Below are 21659 nucleotides of genomic sequence, written 5' to 3' on the forward strand. Positions count from 1 at the left end.
CCTTTTTGCAACTTTTCTGCAGGTGTGAATTTAAGCATAAAAACACAAACAGCGTTTTTTTGTTTTTTTTTTTTGTTTTTTTTTGAGACGGAGTTTCACTCTTGTTGCCCATCTCGGCCTCCCAAAGTGTTGGGATTATAGGCGAGAGAGTTCGAGACCAGCCTGGGCAACATAGTCAAACCCTGTCTCGACAAAAAATACAAAAATGAGTTGGACGTGATGGTGCATGCCTGTAGTCTCAGCTAAGGGACTGAGGCAGGAGGATCTCGAGCCTGGGAGCTTGAGGCTGCAGTGAGCCATGATCGCACCACTGCATTTCAGCCCTGGTGACAGAGCAAGACCTTGTCTCAAAAACTTAAAAAAAAAAAAAAAAAGTTAAACAGATCATGCAGGCTGGGCGCGGTGGCTCATGCCTGTAATCCCAGCACTTTGGGAGGCAGAGGCGGGCGGATAACCTGAGGTCAGGAGTTTGAGACCATCCTGACCAACATGGAGAAACCCGCCTCTACTAAAAATACAAAATTAGCCGGGCATGGTGACGCATGCCTGGAATCCCAGCTACTCAGGAGGCTGAGGCAGGAGAATTGCTTGAACCCGGGAGGCAGAGGTTGCAGTGAGCCAAGATCGTGCCATTGTACTCCAGCCTGGGCAACAGAGCAAGACTCCGTCTCAAAATAAATAAATGAATAAACAGATCATGCCATATCTTTTTACACACAGCTCATTTAATCTTCACCACTAAAAGGGAAGTGGGCATCATTACCACCCTTCCTAGCACAGAGATGAGAAAACTGAAGCTCTAGACAGAGTGTAACTCTCCCAGTTCTCAAAGTTCCTGAGATGTGGATCCTCTTTCCACCTTCCCTCTTCTACAAGGCCCATGTCAAATGCTACTTCATGAGTCTTTCCCTCCGGCAGGTGCCCACAGCAAGATGCAAAGCCCCACAGCAATTGGCCTGGGGCTCTGGGGCTCTTGGACAGAGTTAACACTGTTCTTGGCGTTTCCTCCTCAGCCTGGGAGGGTCTCCGGAGGAGGCGCTGTATCCATCTAGGCAGCATCTTCTCTGGGCCTGGCCTGTCATAGGTGCTTGAGGTTTCCCCATTTGAACCAGATACCAGTCGGATTACCGGATGTTTGCTTAAAATGAGTCATAGGCCTCATGCTATTCCTGTGCTGCTTCCAGCTAGGACTGATCAAATCAGTCTGGATTTTCCTTGGGGTGATCTGCAGGCTCCCTTTTCCAAGTTTACTTCTTGAGACTTTCCTTGGCCTGCGCACAGAGACCTCCCAAAGGGAAGAGGAAGGTGGGCAGGGGAACGTCTTAGCTGATGGGTCTTGGGATTTTCAGAACTGGAAGGGAATTCTTAGACACCAGAAATTCAGTGGCCTTCAAGGCCTAGGAGGTAACAGGAAGTCATGGGGCTTGGCGGGGCTTGGGGGGATTCGTGGGGAGTTGGAGTGTGGATGTTCTGCCTGAAGGTGTTCACGTTCGAAGCTAAAAATCACAAACTCAGCCTGACAGCACCCCCTAGCAATCTGGATTATGTCACTCCTGTATCCTGATTTTTTTTTTTTTTTTTTTTTTGAGATGCAGTCTCGCTCTGTTGCTCAGGCTGGAGTGCAGTGGTGCGATCTCAGCTCACTGCAACCTCCGCCTCCCAGGTTCAAGCGATTCTCCTGCCTCAGCCTCCGGAGTAGCTGGGACTACAGGTACATGCCACCGCGACCGGCTAATTTTTGTATTTTTAGTAGAGATGGGGTTTCACCATATTGGCCAGGATGGTCTCAAACTCCTGACCTGGTGATCCGCCTACTCGGCCTTCCAAAGTGCTGGGATTACAGGCGTGAGCCACCGTGCCCGGCCTCCTGATTCTTTTTTTTTTTTTTTTTTGAGACGGAGTCTTGCTCTGTCGCCCAGGCTGGAGTGCAGTGGCGGGATCTTGGCTCACTGCAAGCTCCGCCTCCCGGGTTCACGCCATTCTCCTGCCTCAGCCTCCCGAGTAGCTGGGACTACAGGCGCCTGCTACCTCCCCCGGCTAGTTTTTTTGTGGGTTTTTTTTTTTTTTTTTTTTGAGACGGAGTCTCGCTCTGTCGCCCAGGCTGGAGTGCAGTGGCGCAATCTCGGCTCACTGCAAGCTCCGCCTCCCGGGTTCACGCCATTCTCTGGCCTCAGCCTCCCGAGTAGCTGGGACTACAGGCGCTGCCACCTCGCCCGGCTATTTTTTGTATTTCTTAGTAGAGACGGGGTTTCACCGTGTTAGCCAGGATGGTCTCAGTCTCCTGACCTTGTGATCCACCCATCTCGGCCTCCCAAAGTGCTGGGATTACAGGCTTGAGCCACCGCGCCCGGCCTCCTGATTCTATCTTAAACCTCTTTACAAATGGGGAGACTGGGGTTTGAAAAGGAACAGGGGGTTTGCCCAAGGGTGCCCAGCAAGTCAGGAGAATCAAGAATCATCACTGTTTCTGGCCAGGCACGGTGGCTCATGCCTGTAATCCCAGCACTTTGGGAGGCCGAGGTGGGTGGATCACCTGAGGTCAGGAGTTCGAGATCAGCCTGGCCAACATGGTGAAACCCCGTCTCTACTAAAAATACAAAAAATTAGCTGGGCATGGTGGCGGATACCTGTAATCCCAGCTACTCGGGAGGCTGGGGCAGGAGAATCTCTTGAACCTGAGAGGCGGAGGTTGCAGTAAGCCAAGATCAGGCCATTGCACTCCAGCCTAGGCAACAAAAGCAAAATTCTGCCTCAAAAAAAAAAAAAAAAAAAAAAAAAAATCACTGTTTCCAAGCAACACACTACTTATCTTCTCTCTTTCTCCTTCCAGCCCTTTTTACAGCTTTCTCTCTTTCAAGTTATCACCTGAGAGCTAGTCTGCCTGGCCCAAGAAGTATAACCATAGTCTTTGACAAATGGATGGTGTCATCCAAGACTATCTTGTTCCTTATTTCAACAAATGAAGAACTCAGGCCCAAGTTACAGTTTGACTTACACATGAGACAAGGCTGGGCACGGTGGCTCACAACCAGCTGTAATGCAAGCACTTTGGGAGGCCAAGGCAGGAAGACTGCTAGAGCCCAGGATTTGAGACCAGCCTGGGCAACATAGTGAGACCCTGTCTCTATTAAAAACAATTAGCCAGACATGGTGGTACATACTTGGAGTCCCAGCTACCAGGGAGGCTGATGCAGGAGGATCCTTGAGCCCAGAAGGTGGAGGTTGGTTGCAGTGAGCCATGGTCAGGCCACTGCACTCCAGCCTGAATGACAGAAAAAGACCCTGTCTCGAAGAAAAAAGGAGAGAGAGAGAGAGAGAAAGAGAAAGAGAATAGAAGCCAGGTCTCTAGGGTCCTTTTCTATTATTATTATTTTTTATTATTATTATTATTTTTGAGACGGAGTCTTGCTCTGTCACCCAGGCTGGAGTGCAATGGCACGATCTCGGCTCACTGCATCCTCTGCCTCCCGGGTTCAAGCGATTCTCCTGCCTGAGCCTCCTGAGTAGCTGGGATTACAGGTGGCTACCACCATGCCCAGCTAATTTTTTTATTTTTAGTAGAGATGGGGTTTCACTGTGTTGGCCAGGCCAGTCTAGAACTCCTGACCTCAGGAGATCCACCCACCTCGGCCTCCCAAAGTGCTGGGATTACAGGTGTGAGCCACCATTTCTGGCCTTCTGTGGTTGTTTTCAACATACACACTTCACTCGTGAGTGCGAGGTGAGTTTAAGGGGGAATCAGGAGAAGCAGAGAGTGTTCCAGGCCTTTCTCTGTTAACAGTGCAGGCTTCTTTTGTTGTTTTTGTAAAGAATGTTTCCAAGACAAAAGCAGGCTGCCTCTGATTAGTCTGGTTTACTTAACTGAGTGTTTTAAATTCCATTCTGGTGCCTGAAAACAAACTTAATTGCCAATTGTAAATGGAATAAATAATAATATTTATGTTGGATTCCTGAAAACAGACCAAGGCTGCTGACTTGCTATTTAGTCAGATCAAAAACAAATGGCTAAAGTATGCCAGACATGTGAGGAATGTGGAGAGATATTCCCAACACCCAATGGGGTGCTCGCCTGTGGCCCCTGGAGAGAGATGGGTCAGCCCACCTGCAGGGCAAGGCAGCCTCCCTGAGGGTCCCCTCCACTGGCGGGAGTGGGTTGGCTGCATCATCTATGAAGGACACTTGAACTACATCTTTCTCAGGGCTCAAGCCAGGGACTTCCCACTAGAGCAAACTATTTTTTTAACTTTGAGAAATATCATTAAAATAATTCATTTGTTCTACAAATAGTTATCAAACATCTATGTTCCAACAGGCGCCGTTCCAGCTCCTGAAAATCCAGTGATGAAAGAGATTGAAAAGGATTGAAAAGGATGGTGTCTATGGAGGAGCTTACATTCTGCTCTAATATTTATGGAGGATTTCCCAGTACCAAACGGTTTCTGGCAGATTATCTTCTCTTTTAATAATTCCTTCATCGGCCGGGCACAGTGGCTCAAGCCTGTAATCCTAGCACTTTGGGAGGCCGAGGTGGGCAGATCACGAGGTCAGAAGTTCAAGACCAGCCTGACCGATATGGTCTCTACTAAAAATACAAAAAAATTAGCTGGACATGGTGGCACGTGCCTGTGGTCCCAGCTACTTGGGAGGCCTAGGCAGGAGAATCGCTTGAACCCAGGAGGTGGAGATTGCAGTGAGCCAAGATCACACCACAGCACTCCAGCCGCATTGACAGAGTGAGACTCCAATCTTAAAAAAATAATAATTCCTTTTTTTTTTTTTTTTGGTGGAGTCTCACTCTGTCTCCCAGTCTGGGATGCAGTGGCGCAATCTTGGCTTACTGAGAGGAGGTTCTCTTGAACCTCTGCCTTCTGGGTTCGAGAGATTCTCCTGCTTCAGCCTCCTGAGTAGCTGGGATTACAGGCATGTGCCACGATGCCTGGCTACTTTTTGTATTTTTATTTTATTTTACTTTTAATTTATTTTTAAATTTATTTTTATTTATTTATTTATTTATTTATTTTTTTTTTTTTTTCAGACAGAGCTTCGCTCTTGTTGTCCAGGCTGGAGTGCAATGGCATGATGTCGGCTCACCGCAACCTCTGCCTCCTGGGTCCAAGTGATTCTCCTGCCTCAGCCTCCTGAGTAGCTGGGATTACAGGCACATGCCACCATGCCCGGCTAATTTTGTATTTTTAGTAGAGACGGGGTTTCTCCATGTTGGTCAGGCTGGTCTCAAACTCCTGGGCTCAAGTGATCTGCCCACTTCGGCCTCCTAGTGTTGGGATTTTGGGTAAGCCACCATGCCCCATCGAGTACAGTGCTCATATTACCCCGGTCTTAGTCACCTCAGGCTGCATGACAAATACCATAGACTGGATGGCTTAAGCAGTAGCCATCTCACTGATCTGGGGGCTGGAAGTCCAAGACCAGGGTCCCAGCATGGTCAGGTTATTGGTGAGGGCCGCCTTTCTGGTTTATAGATGGCTGCTTTCTTGCTGTATCCTCACCTGGCAGAGAGAGAGATCATCTCCCCAGTGTCTCTTATAAGAGCACTAATTCCATTCATCAGGGCTCCATTTTCATGACCTAATTATCTCCCAAAGTCCCACCTCCTAATACCATCAAATTAGGGATTAGAGATTCAACATACGAATTTTTTTTTTTTGAGATGGAGTCTCGCTCTGCCACCCAGGCTGGAGTGCAGTGGCGCGATCTCGGCTCATTGCAACCTTTACTTCCCAGGTTCAAGCAATTCTCCTGCCTCAGCCTCCCAAGTAGCTGGGACTATAAGCATGTGCCACCATGCCCGGCTAATTTTTGTATTTTCAGTAGAGACGGGGTTTCACCACATTGGCCAGGCTGTTCTCAAACTCCTGACCTCAGGTGATCCACCCACCTTGGTCTCCCAGTTTTGGGATTACAGGTGTGAGCCACCGCGCCCAGCCTCCTTTCAGCCCTTTTCTCCAAGCCTCCTCACCTCTGGTTGGGGTCTTGGAATAAAGACCCCTTTACCATCATAGGCAGCCCAAACAATTGAACAAGTTGGTACCAACTTGAAGAGATAGGAGGCTGGTGTCCCGCTGAATCCCCATTGAATGATGGACAGTCCTCTTCAAGGATATGTGTTCGTTATTTCACCAGCAACCTGGGGTGGTGGAATCACCAGACCATTTGCCACCTAGTTCACTTGAGGCAAAATGCAGCAATCCAACTGGCCTCAGCATCCTCATCGATGAAATGAGAATGATAACCATGGTGGTAAATGTGATAAGTTGTCAAGGGTGTTTCGTTGTAAACTGCCTAGGGGGTGTGTGAACTGACACACACACACACACATATATGTATATATATATAGAATTTTATTTTATTTTGGGACAGAGTTTTGCTCTTGTTGCCCAGGCTAGAGTACAATGGTGCAATCTCGGCTCACTGCAACCTCCACCTCACGGGTTCAAGCGATTCTCCTGCCTCAATCTCCCGAGTAGCTGGAATTACAGGTGCCCACCACCACACCCAGCTAATTTTTGTATTTTTAGTAGAGATGGGGTTTCACCACATTGGCTAGCCTGGTCTCGAACTCCTGACATCAGGTAATTCGCCCACCTCAGCCTCCCAAAGTGAGCCACCATGCCCAGCCTGACATTTATATTTATTCGGCCTTCACTACATAGTTTACAGACATTATTCATTATAATCCCCCAACCCCTGCCATTTTTTTTTTTAGATGGAGTTTTTGTCGCCCAGGCTGGAGCGCAGGGGTACAATCTCAGCTCACTGCAACCTCCTCTTCCAGGGTTCAAGGGATTCTCCTGCCTCAGCTTCCTGAGTAACTGAGACTACAGGCGCACTGAATCACCATGCCTGGCTAATTTTTGTATTTTTAGTAGAGACAGGGTTTCACCATGTTGGCCAGGCTGGTCTCGAACTCCTGACTCAAGCAAGCCTCGCACCTTGGCCTCTCAAAGTGCTGGGACTACAGGCGTGAGCCACCACGCTCGTATTTCATTAAAATCCTTAAGTCAAACTTTATGTGGATGCAGTTTCCTGATCCTTATCTTACAAATGAAGAAATTGATACTGCTAGTTTGCCAGGGTCACACAGCCAGCGAGTGGCAGGGCTGGGGACCTTGGTCCTCCTAATAATTGCCTTAGTGACATAAGCACCACACCATCCAGCCTCCCTAAATTGCCAGGCGCAGCCTCTCACTGCCTCTAGCCCATGATCTTGCATCTATCCCAGGTGTCTTAAGGGTTGATTTCCCACTAAACAGCAGAAATGTCTGATGGCCACTGAATTCTGTTTTTAGATCTGGACAAAAGCATCTACCTTCTTCATGCCAGAGGCTTTCTTTTTTCTTTTTTTTTTGGCAGGGTCTTGCTCTGTTGCCCAGGCTGGAGTGCAGTGGCGCAATCACGGCTCACTGCAGCCTCAGTCTCCTGGGCTCAAGCAAGCCTCCCACCTCAGCCTCCTAAGTAGCTGGAAACATACACCTGTGTCACTACACCTCACTAATTTTTTGATTTTTTCTAGAGATAGGATCTCACAGACTGGGTGTGGTGGCTCGTGCCTGTAATCCCAGCGCTTTGGGAGGCCAAGGTGGGTGTATCATTTGAGGCCAGGAGTTCAAGACCAGCCTGGCTGACATTGCAAAACTCCATCTCCATTTTAAAAAAATGCAAAAAACTTAGCTGGGCAGGGTGGCACATTCCTGTAATCCCAGCTACTCAGGAGGCTGTGGCATGAGAATCGCTTGAACCCGGGAGGCGGAGGTTGCAGGGATCCAGGATTGTGCCACTGCACTCCAGCCTGGGTGACAAAGTGAGACCTTGCTCAAAAAAAAAAAAAAAAAGAGAGATGGAATCTCACTGTGTTGCCAAGGCTGGTCTAGAACTCCTGAGCTCAAGGAATCTTCCCACCTCAGCCTCCTGAAGTGCTGGGATTACAGCTGTCAGCCACCTATAATCCCAGCACTTTGGGAGGCCAAGGCAGGAGGAGGATCACTCGAGTCCAGGAGATGGAGACCAGACTGGACAACATGAGACCCTATCTCTACAAAAAATTTTAAAAATTAGCCAGGTGTAGGGATGTGTACCTGTGGTCTCAGCTACTTGGGAGGCTGAGGCCAGAGGATCATTTAAGCCCAGGAGCTGGACAGCTGGAGGCTGCAGTGAGCCATAATCATGCTACTATCCTCCAGCCTGCGCAAGAGAGTCAGATCCTGTCTCAAAAAAAAAAAAGGTAAACACAGCTCCGAGTTCTTGTCTCTCCTAGAACTTACCACAGTGCATTTAAATATTTAAAATTTGGTTCACTGTTATATCCCCAGTTCCTAAGATTGTGTCTGGCACAAATGCTTGTGGAAGAGATAACATTTGTAAAGATAAAGTCTGCCAAGCTCACAGCTGATCTGAAATAAATTAAAAATACATACACATGTGTGTATGTGTGCATGTGTGTAAAATGAAGAGGATTAAGAAGGAAATCTGAAAGAACTCTTGAGAGAGTCCTCCAGGAATTAATGGGGCAGGTAGTGATAAATGAACACTCTTTGGATCATTAGCTATGGATTCAAATGTAGGCTCTTCACCAGTCCTGAGGCAGTATCATGGATATGCATAGCTGGTCTGTCTGGTTAATCTCCCCTTACCTAGTAGGCCTTCTAAGCAGCCTCAAATCCTTTCTAGAAATATCCCTGGCAAAGATTCTCTCCTTGACTAAACTCTAGGCTCCCCTGAACTTTTCAACTAGGCCTTGACTTTTGGACTTCTGTGTTCATCTTTACATTGTCCAGTTTTTTGTTTTGTTTTTAGGGACAGGGCCTTGCTCTCTTACCCTGGCTGGAGTGCAGGTGGCATGATCATCACTCACTGCAGCCTCAAACTCCTGGCCTCAAGTGATCCTCCTGCCTCAGCCTCCAGAGTAGCTGGGACTACAGGCGCATGCCAGCTAATTCTTTAATTTTTTGTAGAGATGGGGTCTCACTATGTTGCCCAGGCTGGTCTTGAACTCCTGGGCTCAAGTGATCCTCCTGCCTAAACCTCCCAAAGTGCCGGGATTACAGGTGTGAGCCACTGCCCCTGGGCCACACTGTCCACTTTTGGTAAGAATCCTGCTAAGTTGGTTTAGCTAGACTCCCCCATTCTCCAAACCTGATTGTCAATATCTTTTTATTATTATTTTTTGAGATGGAGTCTCACTGTGTCTCCCAGGCTGGAGTGCAACGGCACAATCTTGGCTCACTGCAACCTCCACCTCCGGGGTTCAAGTGATCCTTCTGCCTTAGCCTCCTGAATAGCTGGGATTACAGGCACCCACCACTAAGCCTGGCTAATTTTGGTATTTTTGTAGAGACGGGGTTTCACCACGTTGGCTAGGCTGGTCTTGAACTCCTGACCTCAGGTGATCCGCGCGTCTCGGCCTCCCAAAGTGCTGAGATTACAGGCGTGAGCCACTGCACCCAGCCCTGATTGTCAATATCTAATCAGGTTCCTCATTCTCCACAATCCCTCAGGTGATGTGTGATCACCTTGGCCTGTCTTCAGCCAGAATCTTGTTAGATGGGTTTACGCCAGAATCCTCTTTTATCTCTGATGCAGTTTCCTATGCATTGGCCCTCAATCAGTGGCCTTGCTCCTTCCTTATAAATTCCCATTGCCCATGCTGAATTCTGAATTGAGCCCAAATACTCTCCGCGACCGCAAAACCCACTGCAGTGGTCCCTACATCCATCATGATGCCAATAAAGTCGGCCTTATACTCTTTAACAAGTGTCATTCAATATTTTTTAACATCCTATACATAAAACTCCAGCCAAGCGAGGTCCTGATTTTCTTCTGTGTCTCCAGTTCCCATCTGTGAGAAGGGTTTTGGGCAGCCTTTCATGAAAGCACCTGGAAGCCGGAGGGGGGGCTTTTGACACAGATGGGGAAGGGCGGAGGCGCTGGGTTTGAGCAGCATTAGCCCAGAAATGCAGAATTGCCACAGGAAACCCCCCTAAAAGGCAGGACACTTTTAAAGAAAATAAAGGTGAATTCCAGGCTTGAGCTTTCGACGGGGAATGGGGCTTCTCCGACTCGCCCACCCCCTTCTCCCCAGGTGCGCAGCCCGCGCCGCCCACCCCGGGCGCGGCGAGGCGACGGGAGCCGCGCTCTCTAGGACCCGAGGAGGAAGAGCTGCAGGGAGACGGTGCCTCCAGCGGGTGCTGCCGCGAGCGGCCGGCCGAGGGGCTGGAAATGAAAGTAAAGCGCTCCAGAGCCACATGGACGGAGCTGCCGGGGCGGCGGCGCCGGGAGCAGGATGCGGCCGCCCGTAATTAAATAACATTTACTCTTATTATTACTAATAATAATAACGTAATCATACCTCTAGTCATAGCATACCATTTATCGGGCTCGGCGCAGGCCCGCGGGGAGCGCAGCCCGGCGGAGGTAAGTGCTTGGCGCGGCCCGAGCCCCGCGCCCCGCGGGGCAGAGGTCGGGGCCACCGCGTCCGGGGCCGCCCGCGCGCGAGGGTTCGGGGACGCCCGGGCCGGGCTGGGCTGGGGAAGAGGCGCGGAGAGCCCTGTCCAGGCCGGGGCCGCGCGCTGGGCCACCTGGAAAGTGGGATTTTGCAAAAAATAAATCGTCTCTAAACCCCCATTTCCTTCCTCCTTTTTGGGGATCCCGGTCCCCATGCCCTGCCCCAAAGTTTCAAAGTTACCGTGCGGCCGGGGGCACCTGGCGCTGGGGAGACTCGGCCGCCCCTGCAGCCCCCAGGAGGTGTCTTGAAATTTTCGTGGGGCCTCTCTCTTCGGCGTCCGGAGCTTCTGGGGCGCCCGGATGCTTTGCCGACCCCGCGCAGAGGGTCTCGGGGGCTGGCAGGGGCGTCACTGGCAGGGCCCCCCTTCCTTTTGTGTTCGCCTTGGCCCCGCAGCACCCGCAGTTGGAGGGGCCGCGTCGAGGGCCGGGGAGCGGGGCCGCCCGACGGGCCGCCCCTTTCGGCTGCGGCGTCCACGCGAGCCCGGGGATCCGGGGCCTGCAGCCGGGCCCGCGGGAAGGGGACGGCAGGACAGGGGGGCGCGGTCTGGGCCTGCTGGGCAGGGGGGCGTTTCCGGTCGCAGGATCAGTCTGTGGACTCCGAGGCCTGTGGGAGGCCAGCGGCAGTCCAGGGAGTGCTAGGGGGCTGCGGATCCCGGCTCTGGCGTCTGGGGAGGGGGCGCCCTGACGGGGCTGGGGGCCTGGGAGCCGCCGACTCCGGCCTTATACCCCCATCCTGCCCGCAGTGAGCCTGGGGGCCCCCCTCCGGGCTTGCTCCCTCCTCCTTTCCCCTCCTTTCTCCTTAACTCTGTCTGTTTTGGGTGTTTATAAGGCGCCTGGTTGGGGGGACTTTCACAGACAAAGCCGTTTTCCCAGGGGGAAAAATAATCATATAAATACAGCTCACTCTGATAGAACCCGATGGCCGTGTTGCCAACAGGGAATTGAGGGGGAAGACTAGGGGGCTAGGGCCCTGCGTGGGGAGTCTGGGGGCTCGAAAGGGGACTGGGCCTGAGTGGGGAGCTGGTGGTCAGCGGTTTTATTTCTCGGGTTGCTAGCTTTGGCATCAGACTTTGAACCCCAACTTCTTGCCATATTCTTCAGCATCTGCAGTTCAGCCTGATGAAAATAGCAGCATGCAGATCCTTGAATTTTCACACAAATGAGATAATTATAGTACATATAGCAACTGTGTTGGACACAAAATGCTGGCGGATGGAATCTTTAATTCTACTACCAATACTTCCCCCACACACGTACAGCCATCCCCTCCGTGGTGGTCTTCTTTCCAAGCATGTTCACCTCTCACAGAAGTTGGACTGCAAGGTGGAAATGACACCTGGTCAACACTCGATGGAGCATGTTTGAGAAGTGGGGAGACTTAAGGTGGGAAGAAGGAGCCTGTCCAGGAGGGATGATGGGAGAGAGACTTTGTTGTCCCTGAGCTGGGATAAAGTTTCTGTTCCGTAGGTGCTGTGTGTTCTTAGCTGCTGGCTTTTGTATAGATTAGACAGGAATGGAGGTTTTGGTAGATTACTGCGGGGCTAAGAAGCTTGGTGGGATGCGCTGATGTCTCCAGTCTTAGTAGGAAAGCTGAGACGTCGGTTGAGACATGGATAGAGAATCTGAAAATAATCCCTCAATCTGAAAATAATAATCCCTTAAATATCACTTTTTAGTTTATAACAAAAGGGCTTTCACATGTGTTGGCTCATCTGTCCTCCATAGCAACTGTGTCAGGTAGACATTTTCCAGATGAGAGACCTTAGGCCGAATTGTGAGTCTTGCCAGAAAGTCAGATAGCAGAGGTAGGATTCCCAGCCAGTTTTCTGGCTCCGAATCGTCACCCTTTCCCAGAGTCCTGGGCCACCTTAGCAAGTTACTTTTCTTTTTATTTTTTATTTTCTTTTATTTTTTTGAGACGGAGTCTCGCTCTGTCGCCCAGGCTGGAGTGCAGTGGTGAAATCTTGGCTCACTGCAAGCTCCGCCTCCTGGGTTCACACCATTCTCTTATCTCGGCCTCCCAAAGTGCTGGGATTACAGGCGTGAGCCACCTTGCCTGGCCTTCTTTTCATTTTTTATTTTGAGACAAGGTCTCACTCTGTCACCCAGGCTGGAGTACAGTAGCACAATTGTAACTTAGTCTGCTGGCTTGGCTCAGGCAATCCTCCTGCCTTGGCCTCCCAAAGGGATAGGGTTACAGGCATGAGCCACCAAACCTGGCTGCTACAAGTTACTTTCTTTGTTTCTTTCTTTCTTTCTTTCTTTTTTTTTTTTTTGACAGAGTCTCACTCTGTTACCCAGGCTGGAGTGCAGTGGCAGGATCTTAGCTCACTGCAACCTCTGCCTCCTGGGTTCAAGTGATTCCTGGGCTCAACATATCTGGATTCAAGTGAACTCCTGGGCTCAACGTATCTGCCCACCTCGGCCTCCCAAAGTGCCGGGATTACAGGCGTGAGCCACCTTATGCCCATCTGCAAGTTACTTTTCAAGTGCCTCTTGTGAGATGCTGTGGGGCAGGTTTGCAACTGACTTTGTCATTTATTACCTGGCTGGAAAGAGAAACTTCACTCCAGTGAATCAATGAGAACACAAGAATTATGGTGTCAATGCGGTGGGAGTAGAGAGAAGAGAGCTCAAGGTTACCTGAAAAAGTTAGAGAAGTCTTCTTCTAGGAAGTAGAATTTGAACTTGAAAGAATGGGGAGGCTTGCCAGGGTGGGTTAGCCACAATTGCTTCTGTGCTGGAAGGTTGACTTACATTCTCTGTAATTGTTATAGTAGCTCCATGAGGGGTAGGCACTGTAATCTCCATTTCACAGATGAAGAAATTGAGAAACACAGAATTTGTGTGCCCAGCCCAAGGTCAATCTGCAGGATTTGAATCCAGGCCTTCTTGACTCTTGAGTGTGCTCCTGACCTCTGCACCACCTTCCTCTCAGATACGTAAGCAACAACAGGGACTGGCCTGTAATCCCAGCACTTTGGGAAGCCGAGGCAAGCTGATCACTTGAGGTCATGAGTTCAAGACCAGCCCTGGCAACATGGTGAAACCCAGTCTCCACTAAAAACACAAAAATTGGCCAGCTGCAGTGGCTCATGCCTGTAATCCCAGCACTTTGGGAGGCCGAGGCATGCGGATCACGAGGTCAAGAGATTGAGACCATCCTGGCCAACATGGTGAAACCCCGCCTCTACTAAAAGTACAAAAATTAGCTGGGTATGGTGGTGCATACCTATAATCCCAGTTCCTTGGGAGGCTGAGGCAGGAGAATCGCTTGAACCCAGGAGGCAGAGGTTGCAGTGAGCCAACATCGCACCACTGTACTCCAGCCTCGTGACAGAGTGAGATTCTGTCTCAAAAAAATAAAAAAATAAAAAAATAACTGGGCATGGTGGTGGGTGCCTATAATCCCAGCTACTTGGGAGGCTGAGGCAGGAGAATCTCTTGAACCTGGGGGGTGGAGGTTGCAATGAGACAAGATCATGCCACTGCACTCTAGCTTGGGCGACAGAGTGAAACTCCGTCTCAAAAAACAAAAACAGAGACCAGATGGTCTGAATTAGCAAATGCAACTAGGGTAGCACTGTCAGCAGGCTCCCCAAGACCAAGGAGTTCTCCTAAACTGGCTCTGTGTCCCAGGGCGCCGCGGGGCTGGCCCAGTGAAAGCACTCTCAATAGGTTTCTAACTGCAGAAAGCAGAATGGCAGTGGAAGGAGGACCGGTCCCTGAGCGTGGGGATTTGAGCAAGTTTGGTTCCTTAGTGCCTGCTAGGTGCTGGCTCAGCACCCTGGAGGAGTTTGGAGCTTGGGATGAGATAGATATGGACCATTAATCTGAGCTTCCCAAGGACAGGAAGTGGGTCTGATTCACCCTCTGTGCCTCCAGCCCCAGAGGCAGTGCCAGGATGACACACTCAGCCATTGTGTTGTCAAATTGAATTATGCCCCAGCGTAGAGGAGGAAGGTTTATTTTGCCCAGGAGTGGAAGGTCTTCCTAGAAGTGCCATTTGAACATCTGAAAGATAGGTTGAAAAGCCAGAGAAAGGGTGTTCTAAGCAGAGGCACTGAGATGGACAAAGGCAGGGATGTATAAAGAAGAACAGGTCACCTGGTACAGCCACAGTCTAGTGGGCAGATATATGACTTTGAGTTCAAGTCAGGCTCTGCCATCATGATCCTTTTGATTCTCTGGGCCTCAGTTTCCCCTTCTAAAAAGGAGCCCTGAGATTTGATGATATTTAATGATAACCCATGCCTGGGGATTAGGATAAGAAACTCAGATGAAGGGAGCTAAAAGTGTTTAAAAATTTGTATTAATTTAGCAATCACTGGACCAGCAATTCTCTAGGCCCTGTTGCAAGTCCTTTTTCCTAAATTAGCTTATTTAATTTTTTTTTTTTTTTTTTTTTGAGACGGAGCTTTGCTCTTGTGGTCCAGGCTGGAGTACAATGGCGCAATCTCGGCTCACTGCAGCCTCTGCCTCCTGGGTTCAAGTGATCCTCCTGCCTCAGCCTCCCGAGTAGCTGGGATTACAGGTGTCCGCCACCATGCCCAACTAATTTTTGTATTTTCAGTAGAGACGGGGTTTCGCCATGTTGGCCAGGCTGGTCTTGAACTCCTGATCTCAAGTGATCGATCCTCCTCGGCCTCCCAAAGTGCTGGGTTTACAGGCATGAGCCTTTACTTAATTCTTTCAACAGCCCTATAGGGAGGCACTATAATTATCCCCATTTTACAGGTGAAGAAACTGTGGCATAGAGAGATTCCATGAAGTGCGGAAGGGGCAGAGCTGCAGAGCCAACCCAGGATGTCTGGCTCTAGAGCTGGCCTGGTGTGGGCCTGGGAAGGAGCCTCAGGGGAGACCCAAGGTTATTCAGACAGCAGGTGTGGAGGTACTGCAACCCCAAGCTGGAGGCTCAGCCTGGGCTGATGATGGCTGTGCGTCAGCTCCCAGGAGCCTGCACAGAAGTCAGCTCCTTTCTTTTTTTTTGAGACAGAGTCTCCCTCTGTCACCCAGGCTGGAGTGCAGTGGTGTGATCTTGGCTCACTGCAACCTCTGCCTCCCGGGTTCAAGATGTTCTCCTGTTTCAGCCTCCCGAGTAGCTAGGATTACAGGCACATGCCACCACACCCAGCTAATTTTTTTATTTTTATTTTTTTTTATTTTTAGTAGAGATGGTGTTTCACCATGTTGGTCAGACTGGCCTCGAACTGACCTCGTGATCCACCCGCCTCGGCCTCCCAAGTGCTGGGATTATAGGCATAAGCCACCACGCTGGGCCTGAAGTCAGCTCCTTTCATCACATTTCACGGCCCCTGGAAAACAAGCTCGTTTTCCTTCGTCTGTCAGCACCAGCTACAGACTCCTTCCCACCGAATTCATTCCCCCCAGGGAGACTGTTTCTTTGCAGGCGTGTTGGTTGTGTTGGTGCTGTCTCCCCACCGGGCTATGGAGGCCCAGAGGGAGGGACATTCAGAACCCTTGTTCCCTTAAGAAACATCTGGTAAAGGCCGGGCGCGGTGGCTCAAGCCTGTAATCCCAGCACTTTGGGAGGCCGAGACCATCCTGGCTAACACGGTGAAAACCCGTCTCTACTAAAAATATGAAAAAAAACTAGCCAGGCTCGGTGGCAGGCGCCTGTAGTCCCAGCTACTCAGGAGGCTGAGGCAGGAGAATGGCGTAAACCCGGGAGGCGGAGCTTGCAGTGAGCTGAAATCCGGCCACTGCACTCCAGCCTGGGCCACAGAGCGAGACTCCGTCTCAAAAAAAAATAAAAAATAAAAAAAAAAAAGAAACATCTGGTAACTTCAGTTCTGCAGCATCACAGCTCCTCAGCATCAGAGGCTGAGACACGAGCTTGGTGGTGATCGTGGGGATACGATCACCCATATAGCAGCATATAACACCCATATACCAGCAGCCCCCATATAGTTAACACCACTGTATACCAGCATCGTGCTTGACATTTCCTATGCATTCTCTTATTGAATCCACTTAACAGCTCTTCAAGGCCGGAGCAATCATTGGCAGCCCCATCTTGTAGATGAGGAGCCTGAGGCTCAGAAAGACTAAGTAACACTTCCGAGATCACACAGCTGAGGTAGAGAAGGGAGTCACATGAAGCCACTGGCATCCGAGGTCTTAGCTGCCATGCATGAGACAGCCTTCAAGTTACTTCCAGTTTCCTCGAAGCTCTTTTCTTACCAGTCTGGAAATCCTAACTACCACCACCATTTGTGTCCTGCTGTGTCCACAGTCTCTCATTAATTGTCATGACAGTCTTTCGAGGTAAGGTAAGAGGTGTCCCTGTTTTTCAGAAGAAAAAGACTGAGGCATCACCCCACCACTGCTCTTCCTACCCAGTCCACACTGTGGTTTGGGAGGGGAACAGGGTATTAGATTCCCTGAGACCAAGAACCGTGTCTTCTGATTGGTTTGTGTTACTGAAGTGCTGGGGTCGGCTGATGATCATTCCTTGAGCACTTCCTGTGAGGGCTGCAGGGAAGGTGGGGGCTCTGGCCCTCCTGGGGTTTTCAGAGGTCGCCCTGGTTCAGCTACGCCCTTGCTCCCCAGAGCATCCCTGTGTCATCCTTCTCCCTCCACAGGCTGAGGAATGCAGGGCAGGGAGCCCAAAGTCCTGAATTTCATTCCCAACTCCTGTTCCTGCTGGCTATATGATGGAGGCACGATTATTTTGTCATTCTTGGCTTCTGTCTCCTTTTCTGTGAAATGGCCGTACTGATCCAGTCAAATCTGTGGCAGCGGTTGCAGTTGTGATCATTTAATAGCCTTCAGAATATTCCTGAATCTTCTTCACTGTCTGCCTTGATCCAGGCCTGGACTACTGCAGTAGCCTCCTAACCAATCTCCCAGTATCCTCCCTGCAGTAGCCAAAGGATCTTCTTGCAAAATAAATAAGCCCCTGTCACTCTTCTGCTGAAAAGTCTCCTGCAGTTTCCTGACACACGCAAAACACAGCCCTGGCTTCCGGCATGGCCTGTGAGTGGCTCTGGGACCAGCCTTGTCTGCCCCTTGCACTTTGCCTCCCACGTGGCTTGCCCTCACTCGGGCGCTGCAGCCACGCTGGCCTTCTGAGTTTTCCTGGAACATTATCAGCTTGTTCCCACCTCGGGGCCATTGCCTGTGCCCTGTCCCCTGCTAGGTAGGTGCCCTCTTACCCCACCTCCTATCTTCCATGACTGGCTCCCTGTCTTTCTTAAATGCTAGCTTCCCCCTAACGGTCTTCCCTAAACTCCCAGTCTGCTTTCTTTCTTTTTTTCTTGTTTTGAGACAATCTGGCTGGAGTACAGTGGTGTGATCTCGGCTCACTGCAACCTTGACCTCCTGGGTTTTAGTGATTCTCCTGCCTTAGCCTCCTGAGTAGCTGGGATTAGAGGTGCCCACCACCACACCCGGCCTAATTTTTGTATTTTTAGTAGAGATGGGGTTTCACCATGTTGACCAGGCTGGTCTTGAACTCCTGGCCTCAAGTGATCCGCCCACCTCGGCCTCCCAAAGTGCTGGGATTACAGGCGTGAACCACCGTGCCCGCCCCTAGTGTGCTTTCCATCACTCCATGCCACGCTTCCTGCTTCAGCTTCCTTGTGACTCTGATCTCTATTTTTACTTGTCGTGTGCATTTCATGCTGGTTTATTTGTCTTCCTGCCCATGGATGACAAGCTCCACCAGGGAAAGGACTTTATTAACCATGTTCCCCTAGCACCTGGTAGGTCCCCTTTGCACTAAAAGTGCTTCATGGTTATTTGTTGAATAAATGAATAATAGTAGCAGGTTGGCCACAGAATAGCCCTTGCCAAACAGCCCACGACTGGGCAGGGAAACTGCAAAGAAATCAACATGGACTGACTGAAAACTTACAGGATAATTATGTCTGTTGTGAGTGCTCTCTACAGCACCCAGTTCAGCAGAAATATGAATTTCTGACCCCTTCTGGGGGAAGCACACCAGGTGGATCTGCAAAATTGTCTTGTCAGGTGTGTATCATCATCCCTGTCTCCCAAATGACAAAACTGAGGCTCAGGGAGGTGCCCTGAAAGCCAGTGTGGAACAGTGCTGGGCTTTGAACCCAGGGCTGGTGGATTGCATGGCCCAGCCTGCCTCCCTGTCAGCACCAGGCACCAAAGCAAGCAGAGCAGCGCTGGAAACTATCTTGATGCCACAAGGATTTTCAAGTTCCCTGGGAGCAGGAGCAGTGACTAACTAACTGCTCAAGAGGAACAGGGTACGCCGCAGTGTTAGACAGTCACTCTGAGCTATGGGCCTCTGGGTGACTCTGGCTTATTTTTTTAATACTTGCCTATAATTTCCAAAGCTTTTACAATGACCTTCTGTTACTGTTTTAAAAAGGGAGTTTTGTTTTTTTTGTTTTTTTTTGTTTTTTTTGGAGTCTCGCTCTGTCACCCAGTCTGGAGTGCAGTGGCACGATCTCAGTTCACCGCAGCCTGCGCCTCCCGGGTTCACGCCATTCTCCTGCCTCAGCCTCCTGAGTAGCTGGGACTACAGGTGCCTGCCACCACACCTGGCTAATTTTTTTTTTTTTATATTTTTAGTAGAGACAGGGTTTCACTGTGTTAGCCAGGATAGTCTCAATCTTCTGACCTTGTGATTCGCCCGCCTCGACTTCCCAAAGTGCTAGGATTACAGGCATGGGCCATTGCGCCCGGCCAAGGAGTTGGTATATTTTAAGCATCTCACTTTAAGCACCACATCTGGTGGGTCTTGATGAAGAAGCTGGAGCAAGGCTGGATGCGGTCGCTCACGCCTGTAATCTCAGCACTTTGGAAGGCCGAGGTATGCGGATCACTTGAAGTCAGGAGTTCAAGACCAGCCTTGCCAACATGGTGAAACCCGTCTTTACAAAAAATACAAAAAAAAATTAGCTTAGCATGGTGGCGCATGCCTGTAGTCCTAGCTATTTGGAGGCTGAGACAGGAGAATCGCTTGAACCTTGGAGGTGGAGGTTGCACTGAGCCGAGATCGAGCCACTTCACTCTAGCCTAGGCGTCAGAGCAAGACTCTGTCTCAAAAAAAAAAAGGAAAAAAAGAAGCAGCTGGAGCCCAGGCCCCCTGGAGACAGGGATGTGGGTTTGAACCATTCCTGTGCAGTTTGGCCCCAAGTTGTTGGCAGGGTAAGACAAGATTATGAAAGTAGAAGCCCTTTGTAACCAGAATGCTGCCGTTGGAAACAGGAGTGTGCTTTGCTACTGACTCTTAGTTTAGTTTGTGGGGCAGGGACCAGGGAGTTGGGGAGGTCTGGGGAAGTTTCCTGAACTTTGGTTTCTGTTCAAGGTGAGCCAGTTGACAAGAACACAAGCTGCAGGTTGCCATTTCACATTCATTCCTGGAGCCGGGAGCCCTGCCAGTAGCTCCAGCTTTCTTCCTCAGCAACAATGTGGCCTTGGGCAAGTCACAGATCCCCACCACGCTTCACTTTTCTGTGAAAAGTGGGGTAACAAGCACCTACCTTTGATATGACTGGGTGGATAAATAATATGATTCGTTAGAATAGGGTTTCTAAATCTTTTCAGACCTGTCATGTTTTTAAATGTATAAAGTGCCAGCCTAGGCAACATGGCAAACCCCTGTCTCTACAAAACGTACAAAAAATTAGCCAGGCATGGTGCAGCGTGCCTGCGGTTCCAGCGACTCAGGACGCTGAAGGTGAAATGATTGCTGGAGCCCAGGAGGCGGAGGCTGCAGTGAGCTGAGATCCCGCCACTGCACTACAGCCTAGGTGGCAGAGCAAAACAAAAACAAAAGTATAGGCCAGGCGTGGTGGCTCACATCTGTAATCCCAGCATTTTGGGAAGCCGAGGCGGGCAGATCACTTGAGGTCAGGAGTTCGAGATCAGCCTGGCCAACATAGTGAAACCCCATCTCTACTAAAAATAAAAAATTCACCGGTCGTGGTGGCGGGTTCCTGTAATCCCAGCTACTTGGGAGGCTGAGGCAGGAGAATTGCTTGAACCTGGGAGGCAGAGGTTGCAGTGAGCCAGGATCGCGCCACTGCACTCCAGCCTGGGTGACAGAGTGAGACTCTGTCTCAAAAAAAAAAAAAAGAAAAAGTATAAAGTGAAATACACAGGTTTACAAAGGAAAGCAGTTCTCCTGGATTATAGTATCAATTAAAACACCAAATCTAGCAGTCTAATGGAACTCCCCTAATTTCTTTTCTTTCTTTTTTTTTCTCCTGAGACGGAGTCTCACTCTGTTGCCAGGCTGGAGTGCAGTGGCGCAATCTCGGCTCACTGCAACCTCCGACTCCCTGGTTCAAGCGATTCTCCTGCCTCAGCCTTCTGAGTAGCTGGGATTACAGGGACGCACCACCACACCCAGCTAATTTTTGTATTTTTAGTGGAGACAGGGTTTCACCATGTTGGCCAGGATGGTCTCGATCTCCTGACCTCATGATCCGCCTGCCTTGGCCTCCCAAAGTGCTGGGATTACAGGCGTGAGCCACTGTGCCTGGCCCAGAACTACCTTATTTTTTTTATTTTTATTTTTTTTGAGATGGAGTCTTGCTCTGTCGCCCAGGCTGGAGTGCAGTGGCGCCATCTCGGCTCACTGCAAGCTCCGCCTCCCGGGTTCACGCCATTCTCCTGCCTCAGCCTCCCGAGCAGCTGGGACTACAGGCGCCCACCACCACGCCCGGCTAATTTTTTGTATTTTTATTAGAGACAGGGTTTCACCGTGGTCTCGATCTCCCGACCTCAAGTGACCCGCCCCCCTCGACCTCCCAGAGTGCTGGGATTATAAACATGAGTCACCGTGCCCGGCCTCACCTTTTTTTTTTTTTTTTTTTTTTAGCCTGCATTCATTCGTGTGTATGTGTGCATGGGTGCGCTTGGGTTTTGAGCGGGGAAGTGACGTTGGCGTATGCATTACACAGATATCCCTGACCACTAAATGGGAGCATATTGGAGGGGGCCTATTGGAAACTTGGCAAGAGATGTTGAAGACCTGAGAGATAGCCATGCTTGTGGAGAGGATATGAGGGACTGCAAGGTGGGGAAATATTTATGAGGTAAAGGTGGAAGAAACGAGGGGTTGGCTGAGAACAGGATGATGCTCAGAGCTGTGAATAGAGGCAGGGAATAATGGAAGAGGAGTAGGATTAGGG

General features: G+C 50.1%; 1 protein-coding gene across 2 annotated transcripts in view; it reads left to right on the forward strand.

Annotated features, from left to right (window-relative positions):
* The first annotated feature begins 10161 nt into the window (after positions 1-10161).
* The window catches only part of LOC105464547 (zinc finger CCCH-type containing 7B), a 60749-nt gene continuing 49251 nt past the window's right edge, over positions 10162-21659 (forward strand). Inside the window, exon 1 of one of the 2 annotated variants that reach the window (XM_071080646.1) lies at positions 10162-10428. The gene's annotated coding sequence lies outside the window, so the exon portion shown is untranslated. The remainder of the gene's footprint in view (positions 10429-21659) is intronic. The other variant, XM_071080647.1, reaches the window with a different exon arrangement.

Source organism: Macaca nemestrina, chromosome 15, assembly GCF_043159975.1.
Source record: "Macaca nemestrina isolate mMacNem1 chromosome 15, mMacNem.hap1, whole genome shotgun sequence".
Lineage (NCBI taxonomy): Eukaryota > Metazoa > Chordata > Mammalia > Primates > Cercopithecidae > Macaca > Macaca nemestrina.